Here is a 15,546-nt window from a genome sequence, read left to right as displayed (position 1 = left end):
CCAAGACAAGAGTGGGATAATAAGCCTTGAGGGAACTAAGAGATTTCTCTCCTTATAAAGAACTAGGAAATGGGATAGTAGTACAGGGTAGAAGTAAAGTCACACATAATTATGTAGAAAGTTTAGAAAGCAGGAATTACTATGTTTATGTAGAAGGGGAGGGATTGTTTTGTGTATATGGGATAATTCATGCAAATAAAAATTGCCATATATATTTTATGTATGTATTGGTAAGAAATACCCTTATAAAAAGATTTTTAAGCACACAAGTCAGTGTCGGGGATTGCATCACAGTGTTGAAACCACCTGGACAAGAGGAAGGAGATCTTCATTTACAAATGAATGAATGTGGCCAGCCCACAGATGGGTGTTCCTCAAGGTGATCCACCAGGATGATGAATACCTGATAAATATCTAAGACTGAGATAGCTGGAGCCATCTGTGAGATACATCTCAATACTGGATTACTGGATTCCTGGATTCTGGGAACACATCGTGAATGTTTATCACTCCCCGGACATGGTTTTGTTCCCTGGATGTTTATCACTCCCCAGCCATGGTTTTGTTCAGCTCCTTGCAGAGAAAGAACTCCACAGGAATATGTGCAGTCCTGAAAGGAAGGAAAGGGACTCTGCCTCGGGCAGGACAGTCGGTGTGAAACAGAGGGGACCCTCTGCTGTAGCGATCAGACCTGTGTCTCACCCAGCACCGGTACCCAGGCTCTGCACTGACCCTTTTTGCCTGGATTGTGGCTCTTCTTTTTTTTTTTCTCTAAATTTATACTTTGATCATTTAATAAATTTTCATTAATTAATAAATTGGAGCATTCATTTATCACAAAGGTGATCCTTTAACTCATTAACAGTTAATAGTGTGTTTAAAAATATGCTTTAAAAAGAAAAAATAAAAGCAGCATATTCTGGGGTGGCCACATATGAGTCATCCAATGGCTGATCTGGAAAATATTTTTCCTTCCAGCAGCCTGGAGAGGAGCTTAAGAAATGCAAATTAACAGTGCTGGGGTAAAGCATGGACAATGTATTTGGGTTTCTTGCCTGGGGCTGGAATTGGGCTGATTCCCTCTGCCCCCTCATCCCAAACTCTGCCATCTCCCACAGATGGAATTTGCACAGCTGAAGGCAGAGCCCGTGGTGAGGATCTCTGACTCTGCAACAGAAATGGCTGAAGCTGCAAAGGGAAACAGCAAATGGAGAATGTTGGGAAAACTTCACTAAAATAAGGGGGGGGATCATCCCTCTGCCCACTCCAACATCTGCTGTCACTGTCTATGTTTTATAGGGTGGATTAGAGCATTGGGGTTTTTGCTACCACAAGTTCAGAAAAATCAGTTAGAATACAAGTATTTGATGTTTACATTAGAGAAAATCAGTCAATTGATGGAGCCCCAGCTGAAGGGAGCACGCCAAAATGGGGAAAAGATGAAGGGTCACCAGAACAAATCCTACAACACCACGGACCAGCCCCTGAGAACCCAAACCAATTCCTATCAGGAGACAGATAAACCATTTATCATTTCAATGGCATCATTAAATTACAAGCTGTCCTCCAAATAAGAACCAACCAGACAACTCCAACTCCTGACCTTCCTGCTGACCAAGCCACTGAAATGAGGAACACAACATTTCACCAGGGGATGGGATCAGATTATCTGTTAGCAGAAAAAGGAGGAGTTTATGGAAAACTCAGTGACTCAAACTACTGTTGGCACAGAGATGACCAAGGAAAACTGGTGAAAAAGCTAACAAAGGAAATAAGAAAGCAGCTCATGTTCTGGCCCAAATGTGGAAAGGATGGGAATGGGACACGATTTTGTGGTGCACTGGCAGACCAGGGGTTAAAGGAATGCTGCTTCTCCTCTTCTGTGCTGCAGCAACTCTCATCTTTTTACCATGCTCCACACCTTGGCAGTGCAGCTCATCCAGCAGCTGAGCCAGGGCATGCAGGTGGCAGCCAGGCCTCCTGATCCACAAACGCTACAAAAGGACAGGGAATGAGGGCACCGAGAATAATCCCAAAACCAAAGAGGACCCGGGAAGGACAAAACAGAGTCAAGGAGTGAATCTGCCTGGAGATAGGGCCGGGCACCTGTAGAGAAGGGGAGAAACCATCAGGTCCAATAAATGTTTCAAATTGACCCAGAGAGCTGCTCAAAGTCCCGCTACATTCCCGAACTTCGAGGAGAAGCACAAAGACTTAACAGAGCCATGAATATCGGCTGTTATACAAAAGGAGGGTGCACATTAACGAGGACAGGCAGCAGGGGCATCGGGAAGTCGGAACCTTCCAAGGAACTCAGCCGGTGGGCAAAGGCAGAGGGAGATGCGGCCGGGAAAATGAGGATAAAAAGGAGGCTGCGGACTAGAGCCACGGCAGAGAGCGCACGGCAAATGCCCCACGGCCTCTGCCCCTGCTCGGCAATAAAGTCACTTTGACAGGACTCCTCGCTCTCCCCCGGGCACACGAACCTCCGGCGACGGGAATTTCCCCGCCCGCTCCCGGCCGCGGGGCAGCCCCTCTGTCCTACCCACAGCAGCCGGGCCGAGCCAGCGCTGCTCCGGCAGCGGCTCCTGCCCGGCCCCGGCGGGAAGGAGACCGCGGGCAGCCGCTCCCGCAGCGCCCTCAGCCCGGGGCCGGCACGGGCCGGACACGGCACCGGCGAGCCGCCGGAGCCCCCTGCCGCCCCCTCCGCCCGCAGCCAGCCCCGAGCCCCCGCAGAGCCCAGCGCGGCTCCCACCTGCGCCGGGGCCGCCTCCGAGCTCCGCCGCCGCCGCCTCACCGCGCTCCGGCCGCTGCCGCCGCTGCCGGGCCCGCACAGCCGCTCGGCCAATGGCGGCGCTGGGCGGCCACGGCCGCCCTCAGCCCGCCGCCGGGGCCGCGCCGCGCCCCGCTCCCACCAATCAGCGCGCCGCAACCGCGACTGACGGCACCGGCGGCCAATGGCAGCGAGCTCGGGGCGGGCTCTGCGCACGGCCCCGCCTCGCCCCGCGCTCTCGGCGCCCCCGGGCTGCGTGAGGGGAAAGCCGGAGATGAGGAACAGCCCCGGCACGGGCCCGGGCCGAGCCGGGATTGAGCTGCCCACACAAACAAACTTCTCCGCGCCTCCCGCCACGGCTTTCCCGGCCCTGCGCCTCCCGTGCCTCCGCCTCTGCGGGAAGCCCAGGAGCCTCACTTCTCCTGCCCCTCGTTAGCGCATCAGAGCTTCGCTTTGATTTCCCCCGAAAAGGGAAACCTGCCCCAAGCCCTGTGGGTGGGTGGGGCAGGGGAGAGATTTCTGTCAGAAAACTCCAAAGACTCGGAGCAGGAGAAGGAGAAGTCAGTGCAGAGCCTTACATGCAGCTTTCCCCACGCCTCCCTGCTCCCAGCTGCACCTCCTCCCCCGGCAGGGCAGGAGACAGGGAATGGGGCCATGCTCAGCTCATCCCCCGGGGCTTCTCCCTCTGCTCAGGGACAGGAGTCGTTCCCTGCTGCACCCTGCGCTCTCTCCCGGCCGAGACTTCTCCAGGAACTTCTCGGAGCGGAGTCCATCCCCTGGGCACAGCCCCCTCCGAGTGCTGCAGCGTGGGTCACTGTGCCACGGGCTCAGTCCTGCCAGGACAGGCTGCTCCAGCGGGGCCCCTCTGCCCGCGGGCTCACAGCCTCCTCTCAGGCATCGCCGAGCTCCAGCCCGGCTCCTGCAGGGGCTGCAGGGGATCTCTGCCTCCCCATGGACCTGCAGGGGATCTCTGCATCCCCATGGACCTGCAGGGGGATCTCTGCATCCCCATGGACCTGCAGGGGGATCTCTGCATCCCCATGGACCTGCAGGGGATCTCCGCAGCCCCATTGTAATATGTGTTATGGAATAATTTGTGCTTATGAAAACTATACATCAAGTCTGTTGTGCCTCTAGAAAAAGAATCTTCAAGTTTTAAATGAGCAGTGGCTGCAGCCGTGGCTGGAGAAACCACAGTTGGCAGGGAAAGAAAGACCTAATTTACAAATGAAAAAAGATGCCTCAGTGCAGAGATGGGCCCTTTCCGGGGAAAATCCAGGAGACACCCAACGTTTAACCCCTGGTCTGCCGGGGAGCCAAGAAACCGTGTCCCATTCCCATCTTTTCCTTGCTTGGACCAATACAGAAACTGCTTTCCTATTTCTTTAATTATCTTTTTCAACACTTTCCCCTTGTCATCTCTTTGCCAACATCAGTTTGAGTAATTTAGTTTTCCACAAACTGCTTTTTTTTCTGCTAACAGATAATCTGATCCCATCCCCTGGTGAAATGTTGTGTTCCTCATTTCAGTGGCTTGGTCGGCAGGAAGGTCAGGAGCTGGAGCTGTCTGGTTGGTTCTTATTCCGAGGACAGCTTGTAATCAAATGATGCCATTGAAATGATAAATTGTTTCTCTGTCTCCTGATAGGAATTTGTGAAAAATGCCAATCACTTGGGTTTTAGAATTTTAAAAGTTTAATAATATTAAAATGGTGAAAAAAATAGGAATATAATTAGACTAATAAAAATTTAGAGTTAGGACAATTACAAGACAATAAAAAGGAAAGAATATCTGAGGTCCAGATGCTCTCAGGCACTTAAGCCAAGAGGAATGTACCTTGTGAATGAAGAAGTCACCCCTAAAACAATACACTGTTGCATATTCATATATCCTTCATGGTTATGCATACATTCTATTTGAAACAAAAAACTCTGTCTGTTGTATGTCAACTGCTTTCTTTAATTCCCACGGGGTCTTCGAGTCTGAGCAAGGCATGAAGAAATCAGCTTCTTCTAATAAGAAAACCATAAATTGCTCTTTGGAGAATTTGCATGTTCCTTGAAGTGAGTATCTCATTCCTTAAACCACCCCCCAACACACACGTGCATATTTTCTCTTTTAACTACTAAAGCTTAATTTTATCTACAAAGCTACATTTACCATACTGTTATATGTAGCAGATATAATTGGTGCCATTTCTAGTATGATATATGTGACATTGAATATTTGTTAATTTGTTAGAACACTCTAACACTCTACACGTTTGTATAAGGATTCCCCCCCCACCCTCGCAGGTGAGACCAGGTGTATATTGGAAACTGATTTACAAGTAAGAAGGTGCGGCTCCCCAGGAGATGGGCCATGGCTGGGGAGATACAGGAACCCCCGGTGCTGATCCCTGCCTGAAGGACCCGAGATGGATATCATGGAAATCCTTGGGCAGACACAGGTGAATGCAGCGTTCCCTCCCGTAAATTTCATCAAGGGATTCAACAAACTCCAGACACTGAATTGTTCTCCCTCATCACCAAAGCAGAAAATCTTATTAACATGTGGACTCTGAAGAGAACACTGACTGCCAAAATCTTGGCCTCAGGCAGAATTTTCCCTATAAAAACCGCTTGTGCCAGGATGGAGGTATGTGGGCTCAGAGGAAAACCTGTGCTGAGGCTGACTCCTTGTTGCACACCCAGGGCCGACCCCGGGCTCGGCTCTGTTCTTTCCTTGTGGCTGGCCAGGTAGAATTTGATTGCAAAATAAATATTTTATTTTTTCATGTTAATTTGGCTGGACAAATTTTCATTTATAACAGTTGTAACACATAAAAGGAAGAATCCCCATCTCTTCCACCATCCCAGCCACAGTACATTACCCCACCAGTTAGTTTTTAACACTGTTTTCCCATTTTTGGATTGGTGTCTGGGTTGTTTTTTTCTAGGATGACCTCCCCGTTGTCATCTATTTTCAACAGTCTGATATATTAAACTTTCCACAAAAACCCCCTTCATTAGCCAATAAATAGTCTAAAGCCAACCTATTCTGGTACACTGCAGTTTTTCCCCATTTTGCCTGCAGGTACTCAATTTGGGTGGGTCTGTGGCTGTTGACATGGGTGTGTGTACCAAAAAGGAACTTTGATTTCTTTCCATGTAATACTTTCTGTAGCATTTGTGACATGATCTTGCTTGTATCTCAGAAGGGAAAAGACAACAAATGAGAGACAGAAACAGGAATGACAGAGGTCTGGCATGGCTTATACCCCCACCTCCCCTGCCTGTGGGGTTGCTGCCCACAGCAGGTACGTGTGATCTTCTCGCTGGTGAGTACAGTGCTCAATCCAGGCTTACCCTCTGTTTCCCTTGTCACTCCTTTTTGCTGATTTTTCTATGCAAGTCCTTTTCAACACTCCTTTGGTGTGTTTTGGTGTTGTCCATTTTAGATGTGATAGTCCATTCCTCACGTTTCTTCACAAGTCCTCTGCCTCTGTTTCCCACTTTCTCTAACAACCTGAATACCACCTTCTTTCAACTACTCAAAAAGTCCTTTCTCTCAATATACCATTCAACACAATCCACCTGCCTCCAAGGAGATAAAGTAAAGCTCAAAATAAACAATCTACATTATATATACTTCCATTAATCTACATTTACTCACTTTTATTTTTCACTCACTCTCACATACAACAAGGTACCTTTTACTTTCAAACAGTCTACATTACATATCTACACCCTGAGTGCTCATGGAATGTTAATCCATCAACCCAGCAGGTTTAATCCTGGATGTCTCTCAACCCAGCAGAATTTTAGGTGTTACTGTTTTCCAACCCCAGATCCCCTTGGACATTTTTAACCTTCAGTCCTGCTGTGTTGTCCAACCCCAAATCCCCTTGGGCATAACCTCAATCCGCAACCCTGAGTGCTCTTGGAATGCAAATCCCCCAACCCTCTGGAAGGAGCCCCCAGAAAACAAACCCCCACAGCCCCTCCCCACCCACCTGATTTGGGAAGAATTTTCTCTGAGAGAAGTGGAAAAGAACCTGTTTATTTAACAAACAAAACACTCCCCAGCACTAAAAAAAAATGAACAACACCAGATGACAACAAAACTCTTTCACCACTCTGCAGAGATGACAAATCCAGAAAGTCTCTCCTGGGGGTGGTCGCCCGGGTCTGGGCGCTGGGGATTGCTCTGGGCACTGGGGATGGCTGCTGCAGATCACAGAGCGCAGGCTCCCGGTGCTCCTCGGGGTTCCCAGGTCCCAGTCCAGAGCAGGTTGGATGGTATTCAGAAGAAGGAAAGGGAAAGAAACAGTCCAGGGAAAAAATTGGACTGCCTAGTTAAACTAACTAACAGGAAAAAGCAAAGGCAAGAGCGGAAGCAAGAGCAAGCAAACAAAGCCAGCAAAAGCAAGCCAAGCCAGCCCACACAAGCCTCTTGTGGAGAACAGACCATGGGGGGAGGTGAGCCAGCTGATAACAAGACAAAACAAACCTTCACTTTCAGAGTCAGTTCTGAGAGCACAGAACAGAATATCAAACATGAACAGAACCCACGATTGGGGATACAAACACCAGAACCTCACCCTGGGACACCTGGGTTCCCACATCAGCAGGAGACAGTTCCTGACAGTCGAAGGGTCAGCGGCAGGGTCCTCATCACACCCGTTCCTTAAATGTTATCTGGCCATGCAGACGGTTTTAGCTACTTCCACAAGTACTTTAAATCAACATTGGCTGTTTCACAAATACCTCTGAGTTATTACTGTCAGTTAGTTACAAAAATAAAAGCATTATTTATTATTTCACAACTACAGCTACTTCTGCAAAAGTTAACATTCTAATGCACAAACCATGGCATCCACTTCAATATTTCGCAAAAGCCAAAAGTAGTATGTATGTTTTTCACACTGTGCACAAACTAAACTATCATCCAAGAATGATGTTCTGAGGATATGAGCTACACAGGGGCCAGGGCATTGGCCACAAAAAGCTGACAAATTATATTACAGCAAAAGCAGTTAAAAGTGATTACAAACTATACTGCATCAAAATCGTTGTGACTAAGAATAAGTTGCAGAAGTCAAGACATAAGAGCAAAAGCCACCAACTACATAGTTCTCTATAACAAACCCAGGGCCGGTGTTTCCCTTGCAGGGAGCACTGGGGCCTTCCCCGGGCCCCTTCTGCCCTCTGGCAGAGCCGGTGGCATTTTCCAGCACACGCAGTTTGTAACCAAGAGTCGGGTGCAGCCCAGAAGGCTCCGAGCGCCTCCTCCCAGGCTGACTCTGCAGATCCGAGGCTGCTCTGGGCTCTGCCAGGGCTCTGCTGGGGCTCAGCTCTGGGCCAGGCTGGGCCCGCTCTCCCCTCACATTGCTCCGGGCAGCCGAGTCACGGAGGGAGGAGGAAGGGACACCTCAAGGGACTTGAGGTTTAAAAGAGTTTTTATTCAAAAAACTGCCATACCAAACAGGCTGTCATAAGAGCCGTAACAAACAGGCTGTCCTAACTACCATAACCAACTAGCACTGCTAACTACCATCACTAACTAGTTGTCCTCACTAACTACTGTAACTAAAAGCTGTCCTCCAGTGCTTCATCTCCTCCGCTGCTCCCTCAGTTGCTTTGCTGCGGTGATCAGAGGGGTCAGGCTGGAGAGAGGCTTGGCTGATGATAAAAACGGGTGCTGCCCAAAGGATAAAAAAGAAAGAAATGAACTGTTACTTTCTCACAGGCTCTGTTGCAACAGGACAAAGGGAAATGGTCTGAAACTCAGGAGAGGGAAGCAGGCTCAGGTTAGATCGCAGGCAGAATCTTTTTGCCAGGAGTGGGGAAACACTGACAGAAGGTGCCCAGAGATGTGGGAGGTGCCTCCTCCCTGGGAACATCCAAGCTCAGGCCAGGCAGGGCTCTGAGCACCGGAGCTGCCTGAAGATGGCCCTGCTCCTTGTGGGGCACCAGGGGCAGATGCCCTCGAAAGGACCCTGCCAAGCCAAACCCGGTGAGGATTCTGCTTGCTTTGCGTGTGGAACGCAGCGAGGCTGGAGACTATCGGAGGGGCCCCAGCAGAAAACCCCTCCCTGGCGCTGCTGCTTCCCCTCAGCCGCTCGGCATTCACCTGCAGCAGCTCCTGGGCAGACCAGCGCTGCTCCTCGTCCGGCTCCAGGCTGCACTCGAGGAAGTCCCGCAGCAGAGCCGACAGGCGCCGGGGCTCCTGCAGCTGCGGGGTCCCGTTGTGCCGGATCAGAGCGCAAGCCTGCAGGAAAAGCAAACTCAGCGCTCTGCCAGCTTCCTTCCCACCCACAGGTGCTCACAGCGACCCCGGGTTCTCAGCCCCAGCTCCAGGGGCACTTTCCTCCCTGGCAGAGATGCTGCTCACAGCTCATTTTCCTATGCCAACCAAAAAACCCAAACCCTGCTGCTGCCACAGCCATTGGAAAGAGCTGATGTACTTGCTTCAAATTTTCAGGTCATCCTTACAGACAGAAGAGCTGGAACAGCATAAATCCCAAAGCAAATTGTTGTTGGAGACTGCAGAATATTTGTCTGTGTTGAGGTTCAAGTGCTCTGGGAATTCCCTTCCGCAGGTGCAGAAACCTCCAGCTGCTGCTCCCAGTGCAGGGTCACCCTGTGCTCACAGGGCTCTGCAGCCCCTGGAGAATTTGCATCTTACCATGGCCCTCGTTTCCTTGAAGTAAGGAGGTTCTCCTTCCACCATCTCGATGGTCACAATGCCAAAGGACCAGATGTCCACCTTGGGGCCATAAGGAGAACTGGTCACAACTTCTGGGGCCATCCAGTGAGCAGTGCCCACCATGGAGCTGCACCGGTCCTGCTCAGAGCTGAGCTGAGCACAGAGGCCAAAATCAGCTGAGGACAGAAACAAACACTGTCAAAGGCAGCTGGAATGAGGAAACCGAGCACCAAGACTCCCCATTCTCAGTCTGAGAATGGAGTAGTGAAGTCAGCTGGAAAAGTGCTGAGGGCTGTAGCCAAGGGAAGGTGGAACTGGACCCTTAAAGAAACCCTCAGCTTTCATGCAGTGGCTTTTACTGATTCCCTTTAAGATTTAGATTCCAACTCCTGCCCTCTGGGAGGGCCATACCCAGAGCAAAGCCACCCCTGGCACCCTGCTGCTCTCCGGAGCTCTCTGCAGGGGCAGCCACTCTCAGCTGGCAGCAGGGGCCGGGCAGTGCCCCAGTAGCCCTTGTGGGGCTCTGGCCAGCACTGGGAAGCAGCCCCACAGCCGCACCCGGGAGCGCCGTGCCTGGCCAGGAACACCCACCCAGCTTGACAGAGCCGGCCATGCCCAGGAGGATGTTGGAGCTTTTCAGATCTCTGTGGATCACCTGGTTCGCATGGAGGAAATCCAGGCCCTGCAGGCACTGAGAGAGAACAAGAAACACCAGGACAAAAACCAATGGCCGGAATCTATCACACAAGAAAGGACAGGTCCGAATTCTGCCAGCAGCAGCTTTGCTGTGACAGGCCAGGAGTGCAGAGCAGACAGGCTCCAGGCAAACGGTTCAGGGCAAAGCTGAGAACAGCACATCAAATCCAGAACAGACAGAGAGTGCCACAACAGCAGGAAAGAGAGCAAGAACAGAGCAGAAGTGCAGCGATGCTGGCAGGCCGTTCACTGCAGAGGCTCTTTCTTCTCCAGCTCATGAAACCAACAAACAGAGCCCTGAGCATGGAGCCACTCCTGTTCTCACGCCTCTGTGGAAGGACCATCGTGCCCAAGCCGTGGCAGCCACAGGCAGGATCCCTCACCTCCCGACTGACAGCTGCCATCTCTCCTTCAGCCATGCGTGTCTGTCTGACAACGTCCTGCAAAGTTCCTCCATCCATGTATTCCATCACCAGCCAGAGATCTCCGCCAACAAGGAAGCTGGAAGAGGAAAGCAGTGGCATGGAGATGAATGTGCAGTGCTCAATTCCCCCATGGAAAAGCCTGGAGTGGAGTTTTGTTTCCAGGTCACTTGTCCATGAGGACAGAATCCCATGGAGAGACATTCCTGCGAGGCTGCAGAGTCCTTGGAATCTGCACAGTCTAAGGGAAGAGACACCTGTGAGAAAGGAGAGTCCTTAGATGGCAAGCAGGTGAAAAATGCAGTTTAGCAACAGCCCAGATCAGTGTGGAACCACAACACTGGCCCCCAGCTGGTTCAGCTTCTGAGCTCATCAGTTCCACCATTCCCTGCAGAACAAGGCAACACAACTCCCAGGGTTATCCAGGGGAGGAGGCCATGCAGCACTTGGGACAAAAGCAATCAGAAACCTTTCAGAAAGTCCCTTCAGAAACAGGCAAGGCCAGTGCAAAATGGGCAAATGAGGCATTTCTGGAAACAAGGCCCTGGTCTTCCTGGCATCCGCAGCAATGGAAAAGGGCTGGGAAGAAGAAACCAAGGGAAATAATTTCTGCTGTGGTTTATCAGCACTTGCTGTAAGACACAGAAAACGGGGTCAACTTGAAGGGAAAACCAAACCAAAGCAACCAAAGCACATGGAGGGAGCGAACTGCCAGGCTGCTGTTTTGGGAAGATACGGCTGGGTCAGGCATTTTCAAAACAGGCTACAGACTACGGGTGCCAGGAAAGGTAAAGGCAGGGCCCGTGCACGGGATGAGGCCTGGAGCGCTCACCTGTCCAAAGAGTTGACAATGTTGGGGTTCTTCTTGTCCTTCAGGAGCAGGAGCTCATTCACAGCGCGTTCCCCGTTCTGCCCTCTGAGACTCATTTTCTTTATGGCCACCTGAGGGGACATTGCAGACCTTTAACTGGAGGAGTCTGTGGCAGGAGGCCACAGCAAACACAGGGCGAGGCTTTTTGGAGCGACGGAGCCGGGCTGTGCCAAACTGCCCTGGGATGGGCACCAGAGCTCAGCAAGGGCCACTCCCACAGCCCATTGCTCTGCTTGCTGGGGCTGCTTACAGGACACACGGCCAGAGACATTTGGCCTTGCAAGCTCTGCAGAAATGGCCCCTCAGCTGTCAGCCTCCCAGCTCTAACCACATTCTCTGCACCTACAGTCTTCTCAAATGGCCTCAACACTCTCATTATTATTCAAATACATTTTGCAAGCAGGAGGTAATTCTGGTTCTGTGAAAACAGAGCAAAACAGCCGGGAACCCTTTAGCAATTGCATGGGATTTGGTCATGATTTCAGATGCAGCTGCTCTGTTTGGGATTGCACAACAAAGCAAACACACACATCCATTGCTCAGGTGATCCCTGTCACAGGCTGTCACTGACCCCAGACCCAAACACAACTGCAGGGTTTAGGAGAGAGCTTTGCTCTGGACATCCATCTTCTCATTTCTGTCCCTCTCTCTCTGTGGACAGCTGAAGTGGAACTAAAGTCCCAAATTGAGCCCAAGCAGGATCTCACCCTAATTAGGCCTTGAGGTACCCTTTGAAGATGAAAGGCAGGATGGAAAAACTGCTAAATAGTGTTCCTGTCTGCGGCTGGGGTGAAGATAAATTGGGCCTCAGTCTCCAACACTGATCCATTCACACTTTTAGATATGAAGAGCAAGCCAGCATGTCCTGCTCTGACAGACACTGCTGCCCTCCTTGCATCCCTTTGGGCACTCCAGAAGGACTGAGTGTGTCCCAGCTGTGCTCTGCAGGCTGACACTGCTCTGCCTTCAGAGGAGCAGCCTGTGCAGGAAAGCTCTGCTGGCCCCCAGAGCTGCAGCCACAGCTCCCAGCAGAGGGGAGAGCCCTGAAGAGCTGCCAGACGTGCTGGGCATGTTGGCACTGACCTCTCCTCCAGTGGCCCTGTCGAGTCCTTTGGAAACGGTTCCGAAAGCCCTGGAGACAAAACAGCAGAGAAGAAAGAAGCAGCGCTTGAGGCCCTGGGAGTGAAAGCCAGCCCAGACAGGAGATCTCTGCTGCCTGCAGCGCTCACAAACACCTGGGTGCATCGACCCTTGCAACAACAGCGCAGCAGCCACCAGCCCTCTGCCATGCCAGGTGTGCAAGGGAAAACTGAGACCCAACACGAAGGAATTGGGCTGGAGCCAATCCCAAATGTCCACACTTAATTGCTTTAGTTCAAAACCTGTTGTGAGCAATGGGTGTCTAAAGAACTGGAAAAGAATGCATTTCATCCTTTTCCATTTCCTGCCTAAGACCTGCAGGATCCACAAGGGCCCTGCCATCAGGCAGGTGATGAATTTTCCCCCAGAGTGCATCAGCTCTGTCTCTGTTGCTGAATGTATGGGCTCTATGAGCTGTGCTAGAATAGAGCACTTATTAGTTCATCTCTGGTTCCTGTTTCTAAACCATTAGGTTGTTAATGCTGACTGGAGGATATTTTTTGAAGCAAAATATTTGAAAGAAATCCCCTTGAGAGATGTTGTCTGACAGTCACCAGATGGTGAGTGGCTCTTTTAAGCAATCCAGTTCCAGACACAGAAGATCTCCCAGGTCCTGCTCCTTGCTGCAGGCAGGACACTGCCAGCCTCAGGGGCCTGTGACGGCTCCTTCTGACCACAGTTCTCAATTCTGATCAGGACTGAGAGACAGCAGGATGGCACCCCAGTGTCTGAAGGTATTTGGAGCTCTCCTGACTTCTCCCTTGATCCTGCACCAGCACAACCCCTGGGCTGCTTGTGCAGAAGTAGCTGCCGTGCACTTACCCTTGGCCAATCTGCTCCACTTCCAGGTATTTCTCGGCAGGCTCCTCCACGCTCACGATGTTCCCTGAAAGAAACCACGTGGAAGAGGCTCCCTCCCAGAGCCAGACCCCGCCAGAGCAGAGCCAGAATGCAGCCCCACTCCCTGGGGCCGTGAGCCCCTTGGTCTCAGCTGGGGAAGGACAATAAATGCTCCTGTGACATTCAGCTGCAGAGCAACGCTGGCTGCAGCTGATGCCGAGACACACACACAGCCCCGGCTCTGAACACAGGAACAGAGCAGACGTACTCAGCTGCACCAGGCACCACTCCCCTCTCCCCTCTGGCTGCAGGGCTGTGCTGCTGTCAGAACCTTCAGCCCAGGATCCCACAGGGGAGGGAGGTTCCGTGTCCTCTTCCCAAGCACAGGGAGGTTCAGTGTCCTCTTCCCAAGCACAGGGAGGTTCTGGGTCCTCTTCCCAAAATGCTGCAGGTTCACCATCATCTTTCCAAGCCAGGGGATGTTCACTGTCCTCTTCCCATGCTGGGAGAAGTTCAGCCTCCTCTTCCCAAGGCACAGGATGTCCTCTGTCCTCATCCCACAGCGGGAGATGTCCTCTGTCCTCATCCCACACCATGGGGGCTTGGCCATCCTCGTCCTGCACCAGGGGACATCCACTGCCCTCGTCCCACGCCGGGAGATGTCCACTGTCCTTGTCCCACGCCGCGGGAGCCTCGCCGCTGTATTCCCACAGCGCGGGATGTTCGCCCTTGTCTCCCAGAGCAGCGGGAAGTTCACTGTCATCTCCCGGCACCGAGGGAAGTTCACCAGGGTCCTCCAGAACAGCGGGGAGCTCACTGCTGTCTTCCTCCTCTTTGGCCTCCTCTTTGGGAGCAGAGGGAGCCAGAGGAGGGGCTGGTGCTGCTTTTGTGCCCTGTGGACAGACGGCAGCGTGAGGGACGGGAAGTTCTATCTCAGTGATCACCTTATTTATCCTCAGCTGCACATCCAGCTGCACTAAGCAGAAATTGGGTTTGGAGCCCTTCAAACTAACAATGGGCTAAAGTCAACATTGCCACTTATTGTTGGGAATTCCATATTCCACCGTGGCTAAAGCCAGCAAGCAATCCTCTGCCTGCAAAACCAGACCTGCAGCCTTTCAAAAGCTCTGCAGCAGAAAAGGAGAAATCTGCTGGGGATCCCTTTGCTGCTGCTGCTGCTGCTGCAAAGACTCTGACAGGAACTTTCCTTCAGCCTCCCAGGCTGGCACTCAGCTGCCACACGCCGAGCTCACAGCTTGCTGCACAATTCCAAACACCAAAGGTTCCTTTCCCACTCACCGGAGGAGGAGCTGCTCGGAATCCACACATGAGGTGCCCTGCAACGGGAGAGGGAACATGAACCAGATGCTGTCAGGGAAAAACTGCCTGTGGTGGGAAATGCCACGGAGCAAGGCAACCCCGAGAGAGCATTTTGCTTTCCCAGCGTCCCTCCAGGAGCCACAGTCCCTTCCCACAGCAAGAGAACAGCACAAAATGCTGGGCTGGGTCAGTTCTTGGCTGGGCAGGGAGTTCCCGGCTCTGCTGCCACAGACTCCCCGCTGGAGGGAACAGAACCCCCCAGGGCTCATTGCAAATGCTGTGCACGCCCCGCTGGCTGCAGACACCCCCTTTTTCAGCTGCAGCTGCTGCCAGGAGCTCTCCCAAAGCAATGGTGCCTTCATGTCCATTTGGTTACAAAGTCAGCTCGGGTCCAGAGGAAGAACAGAAAGCACACAGCAAGCCCAAAGCCACAGCACCGAGAGAAAACCTCGACTTACGTGCCAAGTGGGTTAAAAAATATCCCGAATAAGCCACAGAGTACAGCGTGCAAACTGCAGCAGCCACATGCTGGATCATTTTGGCTGCGCTGCACACGCCTGCAGACTGCAGCCCTGCAAGCACACAAGGACACCCGTCAGGGCTGGGCTGGTGCTGAGAATGCCTCGGGCAGGAGGATCCTCCGGCAAGGAGCAGTGCCCAGAGCCACTCGGGACACTGAGGCCTCCGTGTCCCACAGCCACGGGAGCACCTCGGGGACGTGGCAGTGCTCCTGTGACATCACAGCAGCAGCTCACGCAGAAACCGCCCGGAAGGTTCTCCTGGGTCACAAAGG

At 52.0% G+C, this 15,546-nt stretch overlaps 1 protein-coding gene across 1 annotated transcript in view; it reads right to left on the bottom strand.

The window, feature by feature from the left end:
• The window catches only part of LOC146764298 (uncharacterized), a 40,659-nt gene that overhangs the window by 15,232 nt on the left and 9,881 nt on the right, over nt 1–15,546 (bottom strand). The gene's annotated exons all lie outside the window — the stretch shown is intronic.

Source organism: Lonchura striata, chromosome 35 (genome assembly GCF_050655825.1).
Source record: "Lonchura striata isolate lonStrDom1 chromosome 35, ASM5065582v1, whole genome shotgun sequence".
In the NCBI taxonomy this organism is placed as follows: domain Eukaryota; kingdom Metazoa; phylum Chordata; class Aves; order Passeriformes; family Estrildidae; genus Lonchura; species Lonchura striata.
The sequence above is the reverse complement of the archived record's forward strand: the minus strand, read 5'-3'. Positions and strand labels throughout refer to the sequence as shown.